Below are 25,805 nucleotides of genomic sequence, written 5' to 3'. Positions count from 1 at the left end.
TGTTTTTTTAATAAATGATGGTTACATAATTGACCATAAATCTAAACATAATTTATCATTTAAATTCATTCATACAATCACTCATTCATTTATGTGGCATCAATTAACAGTTTCATTTAAAAACTTAAACTTAGAATAAATAGAAAAAATACATATAACAAATTATTTTAAAAAAATTCCTATTTCAAATTACATGATGAAAAATACCCCCCTTGAGGAGAAAAGTTTTAAGTGGAGGGTAACAAGCTCAATCAAAATATTAATTCTTTTGTTTTCCCCAATTCATACACTTCAAACTTAATAAATCTGAAGCTGAATATGAGAACGAGAGACAGAATTTTTGTTTTTTTTTTCTTTTGTTATTGTTTTCAATTTCAAAATTGATCTTCAGGCTGAACTAAAGTTTTTCTTTTCATTTATTTTGTTTGTCTCTTTGATTAGTTTCAATTGGTTTATGGTTAATAATTTAAATTATTTTGCTCTTGATTTGAGTGTATATATCTTTATATCTGTATCTACATAAATTAATACAAGTACCACCACCATCATCATTGTCATCATGATCATTCATACATTCATACACTCTCTTTTAAAGTATCTTTTGTATTTTTGTTTAAATTGTCATTCATTATTAACTATTAAAATTGTTTTTTTTTTCGTAAGTTATGGGTTTTCCTTGTTGTTGTTTTTTTGTACAATTTTTATTTGTTTCTATATTTTATTTGTGTATGCGTGTGTCTGATTTCTATATCCACATTATTTTCGGTTTCTGTGTAATAAAACCATTTAAAATGATTTATATTGAAATAATGAAAAAAGACAAGAATGGGAACATCAATTAAATTTGATTTTATGGCAAAAATAAAAACATCGAAGAATTTTTTTTAACCATCAATATCAGAAACATTCTTTATAGATTTTATTGATTGTTTTGTATTTTTATAATGATAAATTTTCGTTAATATTTACAGAAAATATGTAAATTATGTTAATTTTATTATATTATTTTCAATTTAATTGCATTTTATTTGAAGGATTAAAATATTTATTAGACAACTTTAATTGATGGCGTTATGGTGGAATCTAAGAAAAAGAGGGGAGATAATTTAGGATAAAAAATGCATCCCCCTAAACATGAAAAAATTAAATTTTTAAGTAAAAATTATAAATGGGAGTTTCCTCAAATGCCGATGTTTCAACAAATATGCATCCCAATCTGTAGGCAAGACTCAAGACTGATCCATATAGAAAACTATAGACTGATATACAGTTACTGATATATAGTCAAGACTAATCTATAGTCAAGATTATGGATTAATCAATAGTCAGAATAGTGAAGACTATTTTTGTCAACAATAGACTGATCTATAGTTAAGACTATTGACTGACCAATAGAAAACACTATAGACTGGTTTGTAGTGAAGAATATAGGCTAATCTATAGTTAACACTATAAACTGATCAATAGTCAATACTATGGATTATTGATTGACCTATAGTCCAGACTATAGACTAATCTATAGTTAAGACTATAAACTGTTCAATAGTCAATGCAATAAATTGACCAATAGTCAAGACTATAGTATGGTTAAGACTAGAGACTGACTAATAGTCGATCTCTAGTCAAGAATATAGACTGATTTGGAGTAAAGTTAGCTGACAGCAGGACTATAGACTGATCCATAGTTAAGTCTATTGACAGTCAACCACAGTCAAGTGGTTTATGCTAAAATTTATAGACTGATCTATGGAATAAAATATCGACAGATCTGTAGGCAACTTTATAAAAGTAGCTATGGCTATAGATTGATCCATAGTTGAGACTGAACTTTAGTCTGATCTATAGTCAAGACTATATACTGAAATATTGTCAAGTCCATACACTAATCTATAGTCAAGACCATACACTAATCTATAGTCAAGACTATAGACTGATCTATAGTCAAGAGTATAGACTGATCTATAGTCAAGACTATAGACTGATCTATAGTCAAGAGTATAGACTGATCTATAGTCAAGACTATAGACTACTCTATAGTCAAGACTATATACTAAACTATAGTCAAGACCATACACTGATCTACAGTCAAGACTATTGGCTGATATATCGTAAGGACTATAGACTGATCTATAGTCAAGTCTGTAGACTGATCTATAGTCAAGACTGTAGACTGATCTATAGTCAAGACTATAGACTGATCTATAATCAATACTATAGACTGATCTATAGTCAAGAATATAGACTGATCTATAGTCAAGACTATAGACTGATCTATAGTCAAGACTATAGACTGATCTATTGTCAAAACTATAGAACGATCTATAGTCAAGACTATAGACTGATCTATATTCAAGAGTATAGACTGATCTATAGTCAAGACTATAGACTGATCTATAATCAATACTATAGACTGATCTATAGTCAAGAATATAGACTGATCTATAGTCAAGACTATAAACTATGCAGTCATGACTGGAACTGCTATAACGTAAGGAATATAGGCAGATCTATATAAGTCAGTGCTAGAGACAGATCTATGATCAAGACTATAGACTGAACTGTATTCTGGACTATAGATTGAGCTATAAACAAGACTATGGACTGATCTTTAGTTAGGAATATAAACAATATGAAAGACTATTATATACTCAGGTTTTAGGCAAATCTACAGTCAAAACTATAGACGGATCTACATACATATATTCAAGGCAATATTCAAGACAGATCTGCACAGGGTCAAACCTATCGACAGACCTATGGGAAAGACTACAGACTGATTGTCTGATATATTAATCATTGGGTAGTAGCGCCTTTATTGTGCCTAAGCAACATTAACTCAGCAAGGTAATTAAATAGGAGTCATTGAAACAATCCAAAAATATATATTTTTTTTCAAATTAGCATGTTCTTTAAAATAAAACAATTCGCCTTATATAAATATTTTTCAATTGCCTTTTTCAACAAACATTATTTTTAATGAAGAAATATAGTTTTTTTTCTCTCCTTTTCTTTATGATGCCAAATAAGTTGTTTTGCAAAACCCTCTTGCATTCAAGTCTATCGACAAACAAATCTAACTTAAAGACATTGTAAAACTTTTTTTCTTTTTTTGGTTTGTGGTTCAAGCCATTGTTAAATGCGAAACATTGACAGTAACATTTCCCAAATAAGCTTGTTACGCCCTCTTCCTGCCTCAATTTTAACAACTTTTCACAAAGTTAAAGAAACCCCAAAAAATGAAAAAAAAAAAAACATTATAATAACTTTACTTGAAATTGAAGTTGAAGTTAGGAAAAATGTTGTAGTTTCATTTTATTTTTCTTAAGTGCACTCAAGATTGATACACAATGAGCGCAATCGATTACAAGGAAAATAAAGCAACAATGTTGCAACACCAATGCCACTGCTGCAACATCTATCTACATCTACATAGTAAATAAATAAAATAGGGAGCAGCAGCAGCCAAATAGTCTTCTTTTGACATAAAAAAGAAAAGTAGCAACACTTTAAGCTCAAACTCCAAAAAATAGCCAATGAGCACGAAATGCAGAACAGAACATCAACATCACAGTGAACAACATGAAAACAACAAAAAGAAAAACTTAAAGTATTTAAGGCCAAACTATTAAGAAGGAAAAAATATCCCCAAAACTAAAACGTCAAGCCGTTAAATGATGCAGTTATGAAATGTATTGCAACAGCTTTTAGTTGAGGAATGTTGGTTGTTGCTGGCTGCTGTTGGGCCATGGAAGTAGTTTACAAGAGAAAATAACTGCAATTTTTATAGAATAGTTGTTGGCTTGTGTATGTCAAATGACAACAACAAAAGGAAGCACATTAACAATAATATGACCAACAAAATACTTAAACAACAAAAATTGTTGTTGTTACCGCTTGCTGCTCGTATGGTTGACATTCAAGTTTCATAAGTTACGAAAACCAAAAGCAAAAAAATATGGCGCTCGACAACTTGCCACAAGCCAAAGAAACCACAAGATGACTGAATACAGAGAAAACAACAAAGACAAAATAACTTACAACAATAAGTGCAACCAACCAATACACATACACATGTACATACTCGTATATTATAACAATAATGCTCACTCAGTACTTGCTTTAGTTCAGTAACAATAAAATTAAAAGCACAAAAAAAAACTTCTGAAAAGCTTGTGACAAAAGAAAAAAAATCTTGACCACAATGGTCAAGCAACAACACAACTGTATTCTGTCTTTTATTTTCATTATTTTCTTATTATTATTATATTTGTACTTAATTGTACCAAACAAGCTTATGGGGGGAATTATACAAATCAAAAATATGTCTGAATGTTGCCATGTATTTTATTGAAATGTTTACACCCAAGCCTCGAGCATATTTAATATTTATTTTCTCCCTGGATTTGTACAGACTCTGGTTTCCCGTTAATTTTTGTTTAAGGGAAACTGCAAACAGTTAAAACTATAGAATAAACTAAAGATTGATCAATAGTTCAGATATAGACTGACCTATAGTCCAGACTATAGGCTGATCTATAGTCCAGACTATAGACTGATTTATAGTCCAGACTATAGACTGATTTATAGTCCAGACTATAGACTGATCTTTAGTCCAGACTGTTGACAGATCTATAGTCCAGACTGTAGACTGGTATATAGTTCAGACTATAGACTGATCTATAGTCCAGACTATAGACTGGTCCATAGTCCAGACTATAGACTGATCTATAGTCCAGACTATAGACTGATCTATAGTCCAGAATATAGACTGATCTATAGTCCAGAATATAGACTGATCTATAGTCCAGACTTTAGATTGATCTATAGGGCATACTATAGACTGATATATAGTCCACACTTTAGACTGCTCTATAGTCCAGACTATAGACTGGTCTATAGTCCGGACTATAAACTGATCTAAAGTCCAGACTATAGACTGATCTATAGTCCAGACTATAGACTGATATAAAGTCCAGACTATAGACTGATCTATAGTCCAGACTTTAGACTGATCTATAGTCCAGACTTTAGATTGATCTATAATGCAGACTATAGACTGATCTATAGTCCAAACTATAGACTTCTCTATAGTCCAGACTATAGACTGCTCTATAGTCCAGAATATAGACTGTTCAATAGTCCAGACTATAGACTGAAGATTACAAACTAATCTATAGTTCAGACTACAGAATGATGTATAGTTTCAAATAAACCCAGACCAATAGCAAAAATTATAGACGGATCTACAGTTGAGACTTTAAGCGACATTTTTTGTGGCACAGGTGTATTCCTGGTAATAAATGCTTATTTGGCATAACAATTCAAAAAATCTTCTTAAGTTTATGTAACAAAAAAATGTTTATTTGCAAAAGCATAAAATCTTAAGGGCAACTGACTTACTCTGCAATTAACATTTGTCATACATATGTATTTCTTTCCAAGCTGATGATTCTTAACATCTCACAATTGCTACCGCAATTGGGGCACAGTTAAAAATAGCAACTTTAGTTTTATTTCCTGAAACTTAAAGATCTGAAAGAAAAAAAATATTCTCTAAGCTCATTTAAATATATTGGCTATTCTCAAATATTACTTTAGCTTCTATAATATTACTTCCTCAATTGCCTTAAGTTGGAATGCCTAGGAAATGTGTTGTTGTAACGTTCAGATTAAGCCACGCAATTGTTTTGTTTCTGACCATTGGAAAACAGAAGAAAAAAACTCATTCTAAATGATTTGAAAAAAAGTTTTCGTGATTTAACAAAGTTTGTTGGCTGCTGCAGCAGGATTGTATTGACAATTGTAAATGTTGCACAACTGATTTGTAAGTTTGTTGCGGTAGTTGTACTGTTGTTTTTGTTATTATTGTTGGCTTGTAAATGCATTAGACACGCAGTCTAAAAAGGAGAATAATGAACTCATTTATCAATCAAAGTTGCAAATCAAACAAAACGTAACAACGAGTCAAGAAGACGATGGAGTAGACATAGACAGACAGACTTACGGTCTAAAATTCTTTTTACCTCCATTCGTAATGTACAAAACGAAAAACTATTGAATTGTGACAGACACATCTTCTCCAGAGAGACATCATTTTACTCTTTAAAAACCGGAAATATTGAAAATTGTTTAAGTTAAAAGCGTGTGTGTGTGTTTGTGTAGTTTTGTATATGTTTGAGTTTGTGTAACAGAAACACTGAAGATTCATTTTTCAAGTGGAGCACACAACATAAATTTTATTTACTTAACAACAAATTCAAAGACCCCTATCTAATGTTATAAATTTGCAAAAAGGTATTTGTGATACCCTATGGGAGGTATAATAGACAACAAGTTAGGTTATAATGGAGACTATATATAGTATTGTCTATAGTTTGGATTATAGCAAATGCTATAAAATAATCTATAAGTTTATAGCCTGATCTATAGTCAAGAATATAGACTGATATATAGTCAAGACTATAGACTGATCTATACTTAACACTATAGACTGATCTATAGTCAAAACTGAAGACTAATCTATAGTCAAGACTATAGGCTGATGTATAGTCAATGCTATAGACTGATCTATAATCAAGACTATAAACTATATTTAGATCTATAACCAGGACTTTAGACTGATCTATAGGCAAGATTATAAACTGATCTATAACCATGACTATAGGCTAGTCAATAGTCAATACTATAGACTGATCTATGGTAAGACTACAGACTGATCTATGGTCAAGACTATAGACTGATCTAAAGTCAAGACTATAGACTGATCTATAGTCAAGACCATAGACTGATCTACAGTCAAGACTATAGACTGATCTATAGTCAAGACTATAGTCTATAGTCAATACCATAGACTGATCTATAGCCAATACTATAGACTGATCTATAGTCAAGACTATAGACTGATCTCAAGTCAAGACTATAGACTGATCTATAGTCAAGACCATAGACTGATCTACAGTCAAGACTATAGACTGATCTGTAGCCAAGACTATAGTCAAGACTATAGACCTATTGTCAATACCATAGTCAATACTATAGACTGATCTATAGTCAATACTATAGACTGATCTATAGTCAAGACTATAGACTGATCTATAGTCAATGCTATAGACTGATCTATAGTCAAGACTATAGACTGATCTATAGTCAATGCTATAGACTGATCTGTAGTCAAGACTATAGACTTATCTATAGTCAAGACTATAGACTGATCTATAGTCAAGACTTTAGACTTATCTATAGTCAAGACTATAGTCTGATCTATAGCAAAGACTATAGTCTGATCTATAGTCAAGACTATAGTCTGATCTATAGTCAAGACTATAGTCTGATCTATAGTCAAGACTATAGTCTGGTCTATAGTCAAGACTATAGACTGATTTATAGCCAATACTATAGACTGATTTATAGCCAAGACTATAGACTGATCTATAGTCAAGACTATGACTGATCTATAGTTAAGACTATAGACTGATCTATAGTCAAGACTATAGACTGATCTCTAGCCAGGACTATAGACTGATCTATAGTCAAAACTACAGACTGATCTAAGACGATAGTGAAGACTGATCTATGGCCAAGACTGTCGATTGATCTACAGTAAATTAATTCGACTATAGTGTAGTCTCGATATTCTCAGCAGTTGTATGATAACCTTAGATCGTATATGGCCAGCTACATTTCTTATTTGCCTTTTTTACTTATTTATCGTTTTGTTTTGTAAACTTTATTTATTTTATGGTCTACCACTTTTTGAAGTTTTTTTTTTCGATTATTGAAAATGATTTACATTGTTGTTGGGCATTTGTTGTACAGCCAGCCAGCAGTACTCACTCATCATAATCTTCATTTAAACAGGGCTTATTGCAAAATATTTCATACTTTCAAATCTATAAATATATTTTTATTTTACATAAACATTACAATCATATTTTTTACCACAATGACCACAATAAGGCCAAGTTCATCAATGATCACCCGCTGCATTTTAAAAAAATTTTAGCTGTTAGTTTTATTCCATCTCGCCTCTTTCTCTATAGTTTTTATTTAGAGAAAAAGCAAAACTCTCACATCATGGTTTCTAAACTAAAAATAACTGAAAAAAAAGTTTTAAATTTAAAAAATTAACAAAAAAAATATTGGTAAAAATTTTATAGTACATAAACAAATAGTTTTGGTTTTATGTTATATCTAACTGTCTACCTTTTTCTGCATTCACCATTCAAAGGTTTTCTCGTACATGATTCGCAGAATATTTTTTTGTGGAAACTTTTTTGTTTTTAGCAGCATGTGATTAAATATTTTTCTATGAAATTTTTTCTATTTATTTTCCTGTGAAGGTTCAAATATGAATGTTGTTAAATATTTTTGTGTTCGCCGATGTGTGTGTGTGTGTGTGAATGTGATTGCATGAATTCTAATAATATTTCTAAGATAATTTTAACAGCTTTTTTATGGCTCAACAAATTTCCATTAATGTTTTTCTTTTTTGGCGAGTTTTAAATCCATAGTGCTGTAATTGGCTTTGACCATTGGATGTTATTTTTTGAAAGGTCTAGGGAAATGTATGGAATGGTTGGAAAGGAGGAAATTGTAGTGTGTGGGCAGCACATTAAATAATGACAAGTAATAAACTAATGAATGAGAAGATATTTCCTTCTACATCAAAGAAAATTTAAATTTAACTGTTAATGAATAATTTAAATTTACATGAAAAGAACGCTTTACAATTTTTTTAATGAAATTTTTTCTTTCAAAACAATAAATAGCAAATTTTCTATAAAAAAAGAAAATTTATCGAAAATTTTCTATAAAAAAAGAAAATTTATCGAAAATTTTCTATAAAAAAAAAATTTATCGAAAATTTTCTATAAAAAAAAATTTATCGAAAATTTTCTATAAAAAAAGAAAATTTATCGAAAATTTTCTATAAAAAAAGAAAATTTATCGAAAATTTTCTATAAAAGAAGAAAATTTATCGAAAATTGTTTATAAAAAAAGAAAATTTATCGAAAATTTTATTTCTGCAAAAAAAGGAAATTTATCGAGAATTTTTTATAAAAAAAGAAAATTTATTAAAAATTTTTTATAAAAAAAGAAAATTAATTAAAAATTTTTTATAAAAAAAGAAAATTTATTGAAAATTTTCTATAAAAAAAAAGAAAATTTATTGAAAATTTTCTATAAAAAAAGAAAATCTATCGAAAATTTTCTACAAAAAAAGAAAATTTATCGAAAATTTTCTATGAAAAAAGAAAATTTATCGAAAGTTTTCTATAAAAAAAGAAAATTCATTGAAAATTTTCTATAAAAAAAGAAAATTTATCTAAAAGTTTCTATAGAAAAAGGAAATTTATCGAAAATTTTGTATTGAAAAAGAAAATTTATCGAAAATTTTGTATAGAAAAAGGAAATTTATCGAAAATTTTGTATAGAAATAGAAAATTTATCGAAGATTTTCTATAAAAATAGAAAATTTATCAAAAATTTTCTATAAAAAAGAACATTTATCGAAAATTTTCTATAAAAAAGAAAATTTATCTAGAAATTTCTATAAAAAATGAAAATTGATCAAAAATTGTCTATGAAAAATTAAATTTATCGAAAAGTTTTCTATAAAAAAGAACATTTATCGAAAAGTTTTCTATGAAAAAGAACATTTATCGAAAATTTTCTATAAAAAAGAAAATTTATCGAAAATTTTCTATAGAAAAAGAAAATTTATCGAAAATTTTCTATAAAAAAAATTTATTCTAGAAAAAAGAAAATTCATCGAAAATTTTCTAGAAAAAAGAAAATTTATCGAAAATTTTCTAGAAAAAGAACATTTATCGAAAATTTTCTATAAAAAAGAACATTTATCGAAAATTTTCTATAAAAAAGAACATCTATCGAAAATTTTCTATAAAAAAGAACATCTATCGAAAATTTTCTATAAAAAAGAACATTTATCGAAAATTTTCTATAAAAAAAGAAAATTTACCGAAAATTTTCTATAAAAAAAGAAAATTTACCGAAAATTTTCTATAAAAAAAGAAAATTTACCGAAAATTTTCTATAAAAAAAGAAAATTTACCGAAAATTTTCTATAAAAAAAGAAAATTTACCAAAAATTTTCTATAAAAAAAGAAAATTTACCAAAAATTTTCTATAAAAAAAGAAAATTTACCGAAAATTTTCTATAAAAAAAGAAAATTTACCGAAAATTTTCTATAAAAAAAGAAAATTTAACGAAAATTTTCTATAAAAAAGAAAATTTAACGAAAATTTTCTATAAAAAAAGAAAATTTACCGAAAATTTTCTATAAAAAAGAAAATTTATTCCAGAAAAAAGAAAATTTATGGAAATTTTTCTAGAAAAAAGAAAATTTATCGAAAATTTTCTATAAAAAAAGAAAATTTATCGATAATTTTCTATAAAAAAAGAAAATTTAACGAAAATTTTCTATAAAAAAAAGAAAATTTAAATAAATTTTCTATAGAAAAAGAAAATTTATCGAAAATTTTCTATAAAAACGAAAATCTATCAACAATTTTCTATAAAAAAAAATATCAAAAATATTCTATAAAAAAGAAAATTTCTCGAAAATTTTTTATAAAAAAAAAGAAAAATCATCATTGTTTATAAAAAAGGAAAATTTATTGAAAGTTTTGTATAAAAAAGGGAAATTTATCGAAAATTTATCCAAAATTTTTTATAGAATGAGGAAATTTATCTAAATTTTTCTATAAAAAAGAAAATTTATCGAAAATTTTTTTCTATTAAAAGAAAATTCAACGAAAATTTTCTATGAAGGAAAATTTATCGAACAATTTCTATGGAAAACAAAATTTATTGAAAGAAAAGACTGTAGATCTATAGTTAAAACTATAGATTGATCTTCATTGAAGACTATAGACAAAAGGACTTTAGAATGATCTCTAGACTATAGACAAAACAAAAGACTGATATAATAAAACTATAGACCGATCTATAGGTGAGATTGTAGACTGATCTATAGTCAAGACTACGAACTGGTCTGTAGTAAAGACTATACAGATATGTAGACTAGTCTCTAGACAAGAGCATAAACTGATATATAGAGAAGACAATAAATCAATATTGTAGTCAAACCCATTAACTCATCGATAGGCATTGCTATACACTAATCTAAAGACTGTTGACTGAACTATAGTCAAGAATATAGACTGAAATCTATAGTCAGAATACCTTTAACCCATAAATGTTCGAAGTAAACTTTAAATAGCAAAGTATTTATCGCTAAATTAACGATCATAAAAATTAATCTGAGAAAAAATATGATTAAATTTATTTCATTTAATTAGAGAGACAAAAAAATCAAGGCCTTTGCTAACTATTGAAACAAATTTTAAAAGTTGAACTTTAAATTAAACATTAATCGTTACTAGTCTACTTATAAAGTTTTTTTCTTTTTCAAATCTTCAATAACAATTATCACATCTACTTATGATAGATACGACTTCCAATTGAACAGTGATTATAATAGTATTTTTACAAGCATCACCAGCGCAACTATTGCAACTGCATGCAAACAAAAACTTACTACTGCATTTGTAGACTTTTTACACAGACTAAGTTGACTGGTTGATGGTGGTTCCCAAATCCAATCGAACCCAACCCTTTTTAAATAAATTCAAACAAAATACTTAAACATTTTATTACTGGTTAAGCGATAAAAAATCATTTTTTTTTATTTAACTTTAAATACAATTCCAGAAACTAATCAATACGTTGAGCTGCAACAGAATAGTATAATAAAATTTGCAACAACTGCTGCAATGGCAAGAAAGAATGAAAAAACGGCAACTTAACAAAACTACAGTGACTGAATGAATGACTGTGTATAGCAGTGATTACAACAAAGCGATAATAAAACGATTTGGTATTACGACTCTTAAATGGCTGGAATGGATGGTTGTTCGGGTGGATGCATGTATGAAGTGGAGTAGAAAGACGAGTCGCAGCCACGGAAACCGTTGCTATAATCGAAAATTTTTTGTGTAAGAAACAAAAAACTTCTTAAATAAACTTCAAACATTAAAGTAACAAAAAATGATGAACAAAAATATATAAAAGACAGAATTAAATTTACAAATAAATAAAAAATATTAAAAATGATTCCAAAAGAAAAACGTGCTGAAACGTTACATTCCTGATGAAGCAGAAAGAAACAACAACAAAACCATCACCCAACACCACCACTGAGGCAACCATAAAGAACGACAGTGATATTCGGAAAAAAACTAAACAATAGAAATAAAGTAAACTGAGCATGCGCGCATGCAAGTGCCTCATAAATGTCTAGAGGGATATAAAAATTATGATTCGAATAACAGAAATAATCGGTAGTTGAGTGCAATTAAAGGCTGATAAAACCATTGACTAGACTAAAATCTGGAGTAGAGACAAGACTATATAGAGCTAGTCTATATTCTGAACCATATATAAGTCTATAGTCTGGACTATAGATCAGTTTATAGTCTGAACTATAGATCGGTCTATAGTCAGGACTATATATCAGACTATATTCTGTCTATAGCCTGGCCTATAGATCAGTGTATAGCCTGGCCTATAGATCAGTCTATAGCCTGGCCTATAGATCAGTCTATAGCCTGGCCCATAGATCAGTCTATAACCTGGCCTATAGATCAGTCTATAGCCTGGCCTATAGATCAGTCTATAGCCTGGCCTAAAGATCAATCTATTGCCTGGCCTATAGATCAGTCTATAGCCTGGCCTATAGATCAGTCTATAGCCTGGCCTATAGATCAGTCTATAGCCTGGCCTATAGATCAATCTATTGCCTGGCCTATAGATCAGTCTATAGCCTGGCCTATAGATCAATCTATAGCCTGGCCTATAGATCTATCTATAGCCTGGCCTATAGATCAATCTATTGCCTGGCCTATAGATCAGTCTATAGCCTGGCCTATAGATCAATCTATAGCCTGGCCTATAGATCTATCTATAGCCTGGCCTATAGATCAATCTATAGCCTGGACTATAGATCAGTCTATAGTCTGGACTATAGATCAGTCTATAGACTGGACTATAGATCAGTCTATAGACTGGACTATAGATCAGTCTATAGTCTGGACTATAGATCAGTCTATAGTCTGGACTATAGATCAGTCTATAGTCTGGACTATAGATCAGTCTATAGTCTGGACTATAGATCAGTCTATAGTCTGGACTATAGATCAGTCTATAGTCTGGACTATAGATCAGTCTATAGTCTGGACTATAGATCAGTCTATAGTCTGGACTATAGATCAGTCTATAGTCTGGACTATAGATCAGACTATAGTCTGGACTATAGATCAGTCTATAGTCTGGACTATAGATCAGTCTATCGTCTGGACTATAGATCAGTCTAAAGTCTGAGATCAGTCTATAGTCCAGACTATAGATCAATCTATAGTCTGGACTATAGATCAATCTATAGTCTGGACTATAGATCAGTCTATAGTCTGGACTATAGATCAGTCTATAGTCTGGACTATGGATCAGTCTATAGTCTGGACTATGGATCAGTCTATAGTCTGCACTATATCAGTCTATAGTCTGCACTATATCAGTCTATAGTCTGGACTATATCAGTCTATAGTCTGGACTATAGATTAGTCTATGGTTTGGACTATAGATATAGTCTGGACTATAGATCAAGCTATATTCTGGACTATAGCTCAGGCTATAGTCTGAACTATAGATGAGTCTATAGTCTAGACTATTGATCAATCTATAGTCTGGACTATTGATCAATCCATAGTCTGGACTATTGATCAATCTATAGTCTGGACTATAGATCAGTCTATAGTCTGGACTATAGATCAGTCTATAGTCTGGACTATAGATCAGTCTACAGTCTGGACTATAGATCAATCTACAGTCTGGACAATAGATCAGTCTACAGTCTGGACTATAGATCAGTCTACAGTCTGGATTATAGATCAGTCTATAGTCAGGATTATAGATCAGTTTTATTCTTTTATAGTCTGGACATAGATCAATATATAGTCTGGACAAAATATCGGCCTATAGATCATTCTACAGTCTGGACTATAGATCAGTTTGTAATCTGACTATAGATCAGCCTATAAACTGTACCATACATCAGCCTATAGTCTGAACTAGAGAACTCTTTACTATCTACGCAATGAACGTTTATAATGCTATATAATTCTAGGGAAATTTTGAATCGATTACTTCAAATTCTCTCCTTTACAGCACTACAACGTTCTTGTCAAACTATTTACGATGACTATTTTTGGTGTGATCAGTAGAAGATGAAGGTGCATACTGCTGCATACAATATGATTTCGTTTATATAAAGATTATTTAGTAGCTCTTTTGTATTTCAAAAGAACGAGATATTATTATTGTATTGTATTCTATACAAACGACAAAGCGAATGAGTTTAAGTAGGATCTATAGAACAAGTATATAAATATAAAAAAAATAAATAAATTTAATATTGTTTGAGTCGAATATGGTTGAATGAACAAAATATTTTAATAATGTTTATGTTCTGCTTTAGTTAAATTGTAGCTGTTGATGTTTCTGTTTATTGGAAGCTACTATTGCTGCAAAGTAAGTATTGTTGCTGCTGTTGCCATTGTTGCTGTCATTATTATTGGCTGTGTTGTAAACTACATAAAGTTATGCATACCAATTGTTATGGTTGCAAGACTCTACATTGACTGACTCGTCAATGACTGGTGTTGAAAACAATTTAATAACGCTGAAGGGGACACATTCAAATATCTGCTCTGGCCTCCCCTCCTCATTCTCTCGGTGCTCAAAAACTTTAAGAATTATATTGTTTAAAAATGAAAGAGCAAAATAAAAAAAAAAGAAGTCATGTTTGTTACAAAACATTGAGCTGTTGTGATCTTAAATGCTCAAGACATTATTGGAATACTTAATAATAAAATGAAAAATATTCATAAAACGAAGTACGAAATCTAGAAAAAAATTACAAACATGTTCATTTAGTTAAAACTAAAAATTTCAAAAAATAAGAAATAGTCATAAAAAAATTATATGTGCGACAATATTAAATGGAAAAATGATTTAACACAGTTTTGTTTAAGAACATAAATTTATTCTTTCGTTATTATGGAAGTTCATAAACCGCGAAATCACGCATTTTTCTTGGCACAAGGGTTGCCAAGAAATTCTTGCATTTATGAGAATGTTTTTGTTTCTTTATAAATAGAAGGATTTCCTTGGAAATATAAATACATATTTTTTTTTTTTTTTTTTTTAATTGAATAATTTGATGTTGGAATTATGGGGAATTTTTGAAAGGAGTTTGTAAAAAAAAGATAGAAATGCAAATTAATTAATGAATGTTAAGGAGGAATGTAAAGGAAAAATATTTCTAGTTATACTGAGCACATAGACAATTTTATAACACAAGATGGACTACAACCAGTTAGTTAGGCTACAGTTTATTTATAGTTCCGAATATAATATTGTCTTCATTATATAGTCTTTTGTATAGTCCAAACAATAATCTTCTTAGAATAGACTATAATCTGGACTATAGACAGACTATAGTCCAGTCTATAGTCAAGACTATAGTCCAGGCTATAGTCCAGACTATAGTCCAGTCTATAGTCCAGACTATAGTCCAGTCTATAGTCCAGACTATAGTACAGTCTATAGTCCAGACTATAGTCCAGTCTATAGTCCAGACTATAGTCCAAACTATAGTCCAGACTATAGTCCAGTCTATAGTCCAGACTATAGTCCAGACTATAGTCCAGACTATAGTCCAGACTATAGTCCAGTCTATAGTCCAGACTATAGTCCAGTTTATAGTCCAGACTATAGTCCAGTTTATAGTCCAGACTATAGTCCAGTTTATAGTCCAGACTATAGTCCAGACTATAGTCCAGACTATAGTCCAGTCTATAGTCCAGACTATAGTCCAGACTATAGTCCAGACTATAGTCCAGTCTATAGTCCAGACTATAGTCCAGTCTATAGTCCAGACTATAGTCCAGACTATAGTCCAGTCTATAGTCCAGTCTATAGTCCAGACTATAGTCCAGTCTATAGTCCAGACTATAGTCCAGACTATAGTCCAGACTATAGTCCAGTCTATAGTCCAGTGTATAGTCCAGACTATAGTCCAGACTATAGTCCAGACTATAGTCCAGACTATAGTCCAGACTATAGTCCAGACTATAGTCCAGACTATAGTCCAGACTATAGTCCAGACTATAGTCCAGACTATAGTCCAGACTATAGTCCAGACTATAGTCCAGTCTATAGTCCAGACTATATTCCAGTCTATAGTCCAGACTATAGTCCAGTCTATAGTCCAGACTATAGTCCAGTCTATAAACCAGACTATAGTCCAGTCTATAGTCCAGTCTATAGTCCAGTCTATAGTCCAGTCTATAGTCCAGTCTATAGTCCAGTCTATAGTCCAGTCTATAAACCAGACTATAGTCCAGTCTATAGTCCAGTCTATAGTCCTGTCTATAAACCAGACTATAGTCAAGTCTATAGTCCAGTCTAGTCTATAGTCCAGACTGGACTATAGTCTGGACTATAGCCTAGTCGTTAATCCAGACTTTAGTCTAGTCTATAGTCCAAACTATAGTATAGTCCAGACTATAGTCTTGTCGATAGTCCAGACTATAGTCTTAACTATAGATAATACTATAGTCTTAACTATAGACAAGACTATAGTGTGAACTATAGACAATATTATAGTCTGGACTATCGACAAGACTATAGTCTGGACTATCGACTATACTATAGTACAGATAGTAGTCTTGTCTATAGTCCAGACTATAGTCTTATATATATTCCAGACTCTAGTCTTGTCTATATTCCAGACTATAGTTTTGTAATATAGTCCAGACTATAGTCTTGTCTATAGTACAGACTATAGTCTTGTCTATAGTACAGATAATAATCTTGTTTATAGACCAGACTATAGTCTTGTCCTAAGGTCTGGTCCTGGCTATTGTCTTGTCTATAGGCAAGTCTATAGTTTTGTCTATAGTCCAGTCTATAGTCCAGTCTATAGTCCAGTCTATAGACTTTCTTATAGTCCATATTGTAGTCTGATCTATAGTCCAGACTCTAGTATTGTCTATAAGCCAGACAATAATCTTGTGTCTAGTGTAGACTATAGTTTTGTCTATAGTCCAGACTATAATTTTGTCTATAGTACAGATAATAGTCTTGTTTATAGGCCAGACTATAGTCTTATCTATAGTCCAGACTATTGTCTTGTCTATATTCCAGACTATAGTTTTGTCTATAGTCCAGACTAGTCTTGTCTATAGTCCAGACTCTAGTCTTGTCTATAGTCCCGACTGTAGTCTTGTCTATAGTCTTATAAGCAGTCCAGACTATAGTCTTGTCTATAGTCCAGACCATAGTCTTGTCTATAGTATAGTCTATTGTCTTGTCTATAGTCCCGACTATAGTCTTGTCTATATATAGACCAGGCTATCGTCTTGTCTATAGGCAAGACTATAGTTTTGTCTATAGTCCAGTCTATAGACTTTTCTATAGCCCATACTGTAGTCTTATCTATAGTCCCGACTATTGTCATATCTATAGTCCAGACTCTAGTCTTGTCTATAGTCCAGACTATAGTTTTGTCTATAGTCCAGACTATAGTCTTATCTGTAGTCCAGACTATAGTGAAGACTTGGTAATCTTTACCAAATTAATTAAACATGCAACAATGTACTGGAATAAATTACATATAAAAAAAAACACATTTGATTATTCCAACAAAAACCCCAAGTTATAAATTGATGACAGATTTATTCGTGATGACATTTTTATGATTGTAATATATTAAAACATTAATAATAAAAAAAATTTACAATAAAGATTTTAAACATACATACGTAAGAATTAAAAAAAAACTTTTAGAATATGATATAATAAAATCATGATGACTAATATTTTATTTACAAAAATTTGTATAATAATAAAAATTATTTCTTAAGCAAAAAATAAATAAAAACTTTATAAATTTCTACTTGACACTTTGAAAAGATTTTCTTTTTATAAACTTTATGGGTGGTCATTAAAATCTATTGATTTTATTTTATTCTTTATATTTTTACAACATAAAATGATTTTTTTATTGACTACCACCAACCAACCACTATGTAGTAGAAAAAATAACAAGCATATAAAAAAGAATATGTTGTTGTTGATGATGATGACTTTGAAAAAATAAAAATAATCGATTGAAAATTTAGTTTGTCATTTATTTTCAACAGAGTTTATTTTTTTTGGGTCTATTGTGCCTAATATGATAATGTCCAAGAAGTCGACAACAAATTCAATGTTTTCTTAATGTTATTTTATCTTTATTGTGATTTTTTTCTCTGTTTATTTCAAACAAAATCGTTTCTTTTTGGTGACCACTTAAAATTTAATTTCTAAAACTTAAGAAACTGAATGAATATTTTACAAATCCTCAATATTGTTGATTTTGTTTTTGAAAATGTTTATTTATTTGAGAGTTTTTTTTTTTGTGTTCGTTTTGAATGTTTTACTGAAACCAATTTTGAAAACATTGTTTAAGCGTAGGCTGAGCTGCTTCTGCTTTTTCTTTTAAAATTCAAAAATTTTGTGTTTTTTTTTTTAATTTTTTTTTTCAAACTGGTAGCTTAAGAAAACATTTGGTAAAGAAATTGACTTATTGTTTAAATAAATAAACAAATAAGTATATAATTCAAATATTGATATAACAATCTGTTTAAAATTCAAAAATAATTTATTACTGGTTTGAAATATCAATTGGTGCATTGTAGTGTTATTTGATGTAACATGAACTTGTGTAAATATTTGTTTTAAATCAATGAGTGTCAAGAGTTAATTAAAATAAAAAAGTTTTTGAAAAATCTTAGTGGGTAGTCTGAAAATTTAAATTTTTTTGAGCCCTTAATTTTATGCTCAATTTTTCTATAGAAAATTTTAAAAAAATTTTGTAATCTAGTCGAATGACAAGATCGTATTGTAGTATAGCGTCTAGGTCGTAGTCTAGTCCATTTATTAGATCGTATTGACTACTTAGTTTATATTCAAGTCTATTAGCTAGAAGTATATTGGCATTCATGTCATCGACTTGATCATAGTTTAGTCTATCATCTGGGTCATAATCTAGTCTATTGACTAGAACATGGTCTAGTATATTGAAAAGATTGGATTTTAGTTTATTGACTAAATTATATTTAAGTATATTGACAATATCAAATTCACGTATATTGTCTAGATTGCACTGTAGGCCATTGGCTAATCTAGTCTTTGGTCTAGATTTTAGTCTGCTCTATTACCTTAATCATAATTTAGTATATATACTATATCGTAGTTTATTGACTCATTCAAAGTCTAGTCTATAGACTAGATCATAGTCTACTCTATTGACTAGATCGTAGTTTAATCGATTCACCAATCGTATTCTAACATTTTGACTAGATCGTGTTCTAGCCTATTGGATCATGGTCTAGTCAAGACTACATACTAGATCGTTTTGTTAGGTAAAAGTCTAGGCTATAGACTATATCATACATAGTCTACTCTATTGACTAGATCGTAGTTTAATCGATTCACTAAGAGTATTCTAACATTATGACTAGATTGTGTTCTAGCCTATTGGCTAAATTAAAGATTTTTCTATGGTCCAGAATGTAGACTAGTCTATTATCTTGATCTTAATCTAGTCTATTGACTAGACTCTATACTAGATCGTTTTATTAGGTCAAAGTCCAGTCTATAGACTATATCATAGTCTTATCTATTGACTAGATCGTAGTTTAATCGATTCAGTAATCGTATTCTAACAATTTGAATAGATTGTGTTCTAGCCTATTGGCTAAATCAAAGTTTTGTCTATGGACCAGAACGTAGACTAGTCTTTTATCTTGATCACAGTCTAGTCTATTTACTAGATCATATAGTCAAGACTCTATACTAGATCGTTTTATTAGGTCAAAGTCTAGTCTATTGACTAGATCCTAGTCTAGTCGAATTTGAGATAGTCCAGGCTATAGTATAGACTATAGTCCAGACTATAGTATAGACTATAGTCCAGACTATAGTATAGTCTATAGTCCAGACTATAGCCTACAGTCCAGACTATAGTCTTGTCTATAGTCCAGATTATAGTCTAGTCTATAGTCTAGACTATAGACTATACTATAGTCTGGACTATAGAAAAGTCTATAGTCTGGACTATAGTATTATCTATAGTATGGACTATAGACTAGACTATAGTTTGGACTATAGTATTATATATAGTCCAGACTATAGTCATGCCTATTGTCCAAACTATAGTCTAGTCTATAGTCCAAACTATAGTCTAGTCTATAGTCCAAACTATGGTCTAGTCTATAGTCCAGACTATAGTCCAGACTATAGTCCAGTCTATAGTCCAGACTATAGTCCATACTATAGTCCAGACTATAGTCCAGACTATAGTCCAGACTATAGTCCAGACTATAGTCCAGACTATAGTCCAGACTATAGTCTAGTCTATAGTCCAGAGTATAGTCATGTCAATAGTCCAGACTATAGTCTAGTCTATTGTCTAGACTATGTTCTAGTCTATAGTCTAGACTATAGTTTAGTCTATAGTCCACACTAGACTATATCATAGTCTTATCTATTGACAATATCGTAGTTTAATCCATTCAGTAATCGTTTTCTAACAATTTAAATAGATTGTATTCTACCCTATTGACTAAATCAAAGTTTTGTCTATGGACCAGAATATAGACTAGTCTATTACCTTGATCATAGTCTAGTCTATTGACTAAATCATGGTTTAATCAAGACTCTATACTACATTGTTTTATATGGGCAAAGTAGTCTAGTCGAATTCGAGATCATATTCTAGTATATTGTATTAATTGGCCAAATGAAAGTTAAGTTTATGAACCAGATCAAAGACATGGTCTATTTAGTAGTTTATATTCATTTAACTAGATCACATTCTAGTATCCGATCAGAATCTAATCAATAGATTATACAAAAATATTTTCTTTAAATTAAAAAATAAAATTAAATTTATTTACTTTGCAACATTGTTTTTAAATATCAATTTGTAAGATACAACAACTAGCAACATTGTAACTAACATTTAAACCAAAATATTTTACTGCAATTACAGTAAACAAACAGAAGAGGACATCAGCACTTACACATACAAACATTTAATCTGTTAATGTAATGGAAAATATGATCAAATCATAATTTTAATATCAACAATACAATACGTTCGCTTGTTGGTTCGTTTCACTGGTTCATTCATTCATACGAATAAGTAATTTTAATGGCATGAGTAATAGTTTCTATATCATTTTGCAATAATATTTAAATTTTATTATAATCATTAATAACAATTCATGTTGCTATTTCGCTGTAAACATTTTTGCAATCATTTTGCAGTATTTTTTTTCGATTTTTTTTTTTACTTTATTTCTCAGCTTGCGGCAAATGACCCAAGTTGTATACTTTTATTGTCGTTATGTGAATTTGTTTATAAACAATTTGTTCATGATTGTTTCGAATTGGTTATAGTAGTGGTGTTCGTTCGATAGAGAGGGAGGGGGGCAACGGGTAAGTAAGTGGTAATGCTTACAATTGGAGAGGTGCAAGTGTTGAATCATCAATTTACGGCGCCGCCTTTCAACAACAAACAACAGCAAGCTCAACTACCAGTCAGTGAAATATTTTAGTCATTTAGTAAGTGTTCGATTAGTTATGGAATTGTATGTATATCTTTTTTTTTTGTTTAATTGTATTTTTTTATTGAAAATATTTTTTTGTGTCTTTGGGTTAAACACGATAGCGAATGTGTTTGAATTGAGCTCTTTCTTGTGTTTTATGTATATTTATTTGTTTGTTGTTTTTCTTGTGTTATTTAAAGTTGTATTAAATTTCAGAATTTGTCTACTCGCATTAAAAATAAAATAAATATGAAAAATGATTCGATATTTCATTGCTAATAATGCTAATTCAATTAGATTGTGATCAAGTCTATAAAGTAGAATGTCATTCAGTCTATATACTATAGCGCGAGCTAGTCTTTAGGCTAGCTGATGATCTTGGCTGTAGAATTAACGATGATCTTGTCTATAGTCAATGATATAGTCTATAAACTATAGACAAAAATGTAATATAGTCTATATACTAGGGTGTAATCTAGTCTAGAGACTAGACAATAATGTAGAGTATGATATAGTCTATGTACTACATTACCATATAGTCTTAGGACAACAAGTTTATCTAGTCTATAGACTAGACAATGATCTAGACTATAGATTAGACACTGATCTAGTATATAGACTAGACACTGACCTAGTCTATAGACTAGACACTGATCTACTCTATAGACTGGACAATGATCTAGTCTATAGACTAGACAATGATCTAGTCTATAGACTATACAATGATCTAGCCTATAGACTATACAATGATCTAATCTATAGACTAGACAATGATCTGGTCTATAGACTAGGCAATGATCTGGTCTATAGACTAGACAATGATCTAGTCTATAGACTAGACAATGATCTAGTCTATAGACTAGACAATGATCTAGTCTATAGACTAGACAATGATCTTGTCTATATACTAGACAATGATCTAGTCTGTAGACTAGACAATGATCTAGTCTATAGACTAAATAATGATCTAGTCTATAGACTAAATAGTGATCTAGTCTATAGACTAGACAATGATCTAGTCTATAGACTAGGCAATGATCTGGTCTATAGACTAGACAATGATCTAGTCTAAAGACTAGTCAATGATCTAGTCTATAGACTAGACAATGATCTAGTCCATATACTAGACAATGATCAAGTTTATAGACTAGACATTGATCTACTCTATAGACTAGACAATGATCTAGTCTATAAACTAGACAATGATCTAGTCTATAGACTAGACAATGATCTAGTCTATAGACTAGATTTAGTCTATAGACTAAATAATGATCTAGTCTATAGACTAAATAATGATCTGCTCTATAGACTAGACAATGATCTAGTATATAGACTAGACAATGATCTAGTCTATAGACTAGACAATGATCTAGTCTATAGACTAGACAATGATCTAGTCTATAGACTAGACAATGATCTAGTCTATAGATTAGACAATGACATTGATATAGAATAGATCAATGTCTATAGTATAGACATTGATCTATTCTATAGACTATGAAATAACTGTCCAGTCCAATGGTTAGACAATGATCTAGTATACAGGCTAAATAATTATCTAGTCTACAGACTTGATAATGATCTAGTCTTGTCTTGTTTAGTCTATAGACTTAACAAAGATCTAGTCTATAATGTGTAATGTGTGATTTGGTCCATAGTGATGTAATCTATGGACTAGAATGTGATCAACTTAATAGTGACGTAGTCAAAGGACGAAAAACATTTGATCAACGGACTAGACTGTTATAATCTTGATCATAGTGTAGCCCGGCAAATCGTAGCCTATACGTTTTTTGCATCATTTTCTTTTATTATTTTTCAATTCATTTTAAATATTTTATATTTACACAAAATTTTGGGTCACATAATTATTTGTCTATTACGGTGATTAAGTTATTGAATGGTAAATAAGTTTTTATTAAAATATAAACTCCACCTCTTCTAAAACTCCCAAAGAACAACCTCCCTTGATAAAAATTTTTTGCCTAGATAGACACTTTTTTTTATAAAATATTTTTATGTAACATTTAATAATATTGCTGTTGCTATTTATGTTTTATATTTCCAGCAAACGGCAGCAGTAAAAAACTAAAACTGAAGGTCATATTTCTTAATTTTATTACCAACTATATATTTTTATATTGATTTCATATTCCACTAGAAACGATCGTCGGGCATCGTATGCCAAAACAAAATATGAAAAACCAAAATAATAATAATAATTTTTATTATTTGAACAATTGTTGTTCATTCTTTAAATGTGTTATCGAATCGAAGTATCGCTATAAAATACAATTGAATGAAAAAAGTTGAAAGAAATAAAACAAGCCATTGTATTCGTTATATTTGATTGCAATTGAACATTTTGTTAATTTTTCTTAAACAGATTTTTTTTCCTTTTTATAATAATTGGCTAAAAATAATAAAGTTATTATTTTTTATACAATTGAATGGGAAAATATAATAAGTGGTAAGACGTAACAGCATAAACTGTAAACAAAAAAAAAGACTTTTAACTTTTTTAAAAATTAAATACAATCATGAATATTATTCAGTTAAACAAAAACATTTTTTTATACCAAATCAGCCTGTTAAGGAACCAGCGAAATAAAACGTTACGTTTACCCCACCAAACAATAAACGGCAACCCACCAATGTCAGTGTTTAAAGGAAATTAAATTGTCGCTGTTGCTTTTCTGTTGTCGTTGCTGCTATTGCTGTTGTGTTGTTCCCACTTCTGTAATACTACTGTTTAATACAATATTCATGTTTTATTGTTACTGTTGCTTTCTGTTGTTCATTTTATTTTTGTTGCTTTATTAAAATCCAATAAATTTGCATTTAAATCAGAATTGAATGTTTGGTTTCCTTAAAGGTTTTCTGTTTAAATATTTTTAACCCTACAGTTGCTAATAAATTGTTTGAGATGAAGTCCAATATTCATAATCAAGATTTTTTAACAATATAATCAGTATAGTATACTGTGATCAAGTCGATATGTAAACCGGACTGAGATCTTTCAGAAAACTATTGTATCTGGACTGTGACTAAAAGTCTAGTCTATAGTCTGGAATATTCTAGTTCATAGTCTGGACTATAGTCTAGTCTATAGTCTCGACAATAGTCTAGTCTATAGTCCGGACTATAGTCTAGTCTAGAGTATAGTCTAGTCTTGAATATAGTCTGGACTATAGTCTAGTCTTGAATATAGTCTGGACTATAGCCTAGTCTATAGTCTGGACTAAAGTCCAGTCTATAGTCTGGTCTATAGTCTAGTTTATAGTCTGGACTAAAGTCTAGTCTATAGTCTGGACTAAAGTCTAGTCTATAGTCTGGCCTATAGTCTAGTCTATAGTCTGGCCTATAGTCTAGTCTATAGTCTGGACTATAGTCAAGTCTATAGTCTGGACTATAGTCAAGTCTATACTCTGGACTATTGTCTAGTCTATAGTCTGGACTAGTCCATAGTCTGGACTATAGTCTAGTCTATAATCTGGAATATAGTCTAGTCTAGTGAATAGTCTGGACTATAGTCTAGTCCATAGTCTGGACTATCGTCTACTCTATAATTTGGTCTATAGTCTAGTCTATAGTCTGGACTATAGTCAAGTCTATTATCTGAACTATAGTCAAGTTTATAGTCTGGACTATAGTCTAGTCTATTATCTGAACTATAGTCAAGTTTATAGTCTGGACTATAGTCTAGTCTATAGTCTGGATTATAGTCTAGTCTATAGTGTGACTATAGTCTGACTATAGTCAAGTCTATAGTCTGCTATAGTCTAGTCTATAGTCTGACTATAGTCTAGTCTATAGTCTGACTATAGTCTAGTCTATAGTCTGACTATAGTCTAGTCTATAGTCTGACTATAGTCAAGTCTATAGTCTGGACTATCGTGTAGTCTATAGTCTGGACTATAGTCTAGTCTATAGTCTGGACTATAGTCTAGTCTGGTCTATTGTCTGGACTATAGTCTAGTCTATAGTCTGAACTTTAGTTTAGTCTATATTAAGGACTTTAGTCAAGTCTATAGTCTGAACAACATATAGTCAAGTCTATAGTA

Source organism: Lucilia sericata, unplaced genomic scaffold (genome assembly GCF_015586225.1).
Source record: "Lucilia sericata isolate MDLA Ls3-8-SP2 unplaced genomic scaffold, ASM1558622v1 Contig000250F_arrow, whole genome shotgun sequence".
NCBI classification, from domain to species: domain Eukaryota; kingdom Metazoa; phylum Arthropoda; class Insecta; order Diptera; family Calliphoridae; genus Lucilia; species Lucilia sericata.
The sequence above is the reverse complement of the archived record's forward strand: the minus strand, read 5'-3'. Positions refer to the sequence as shown.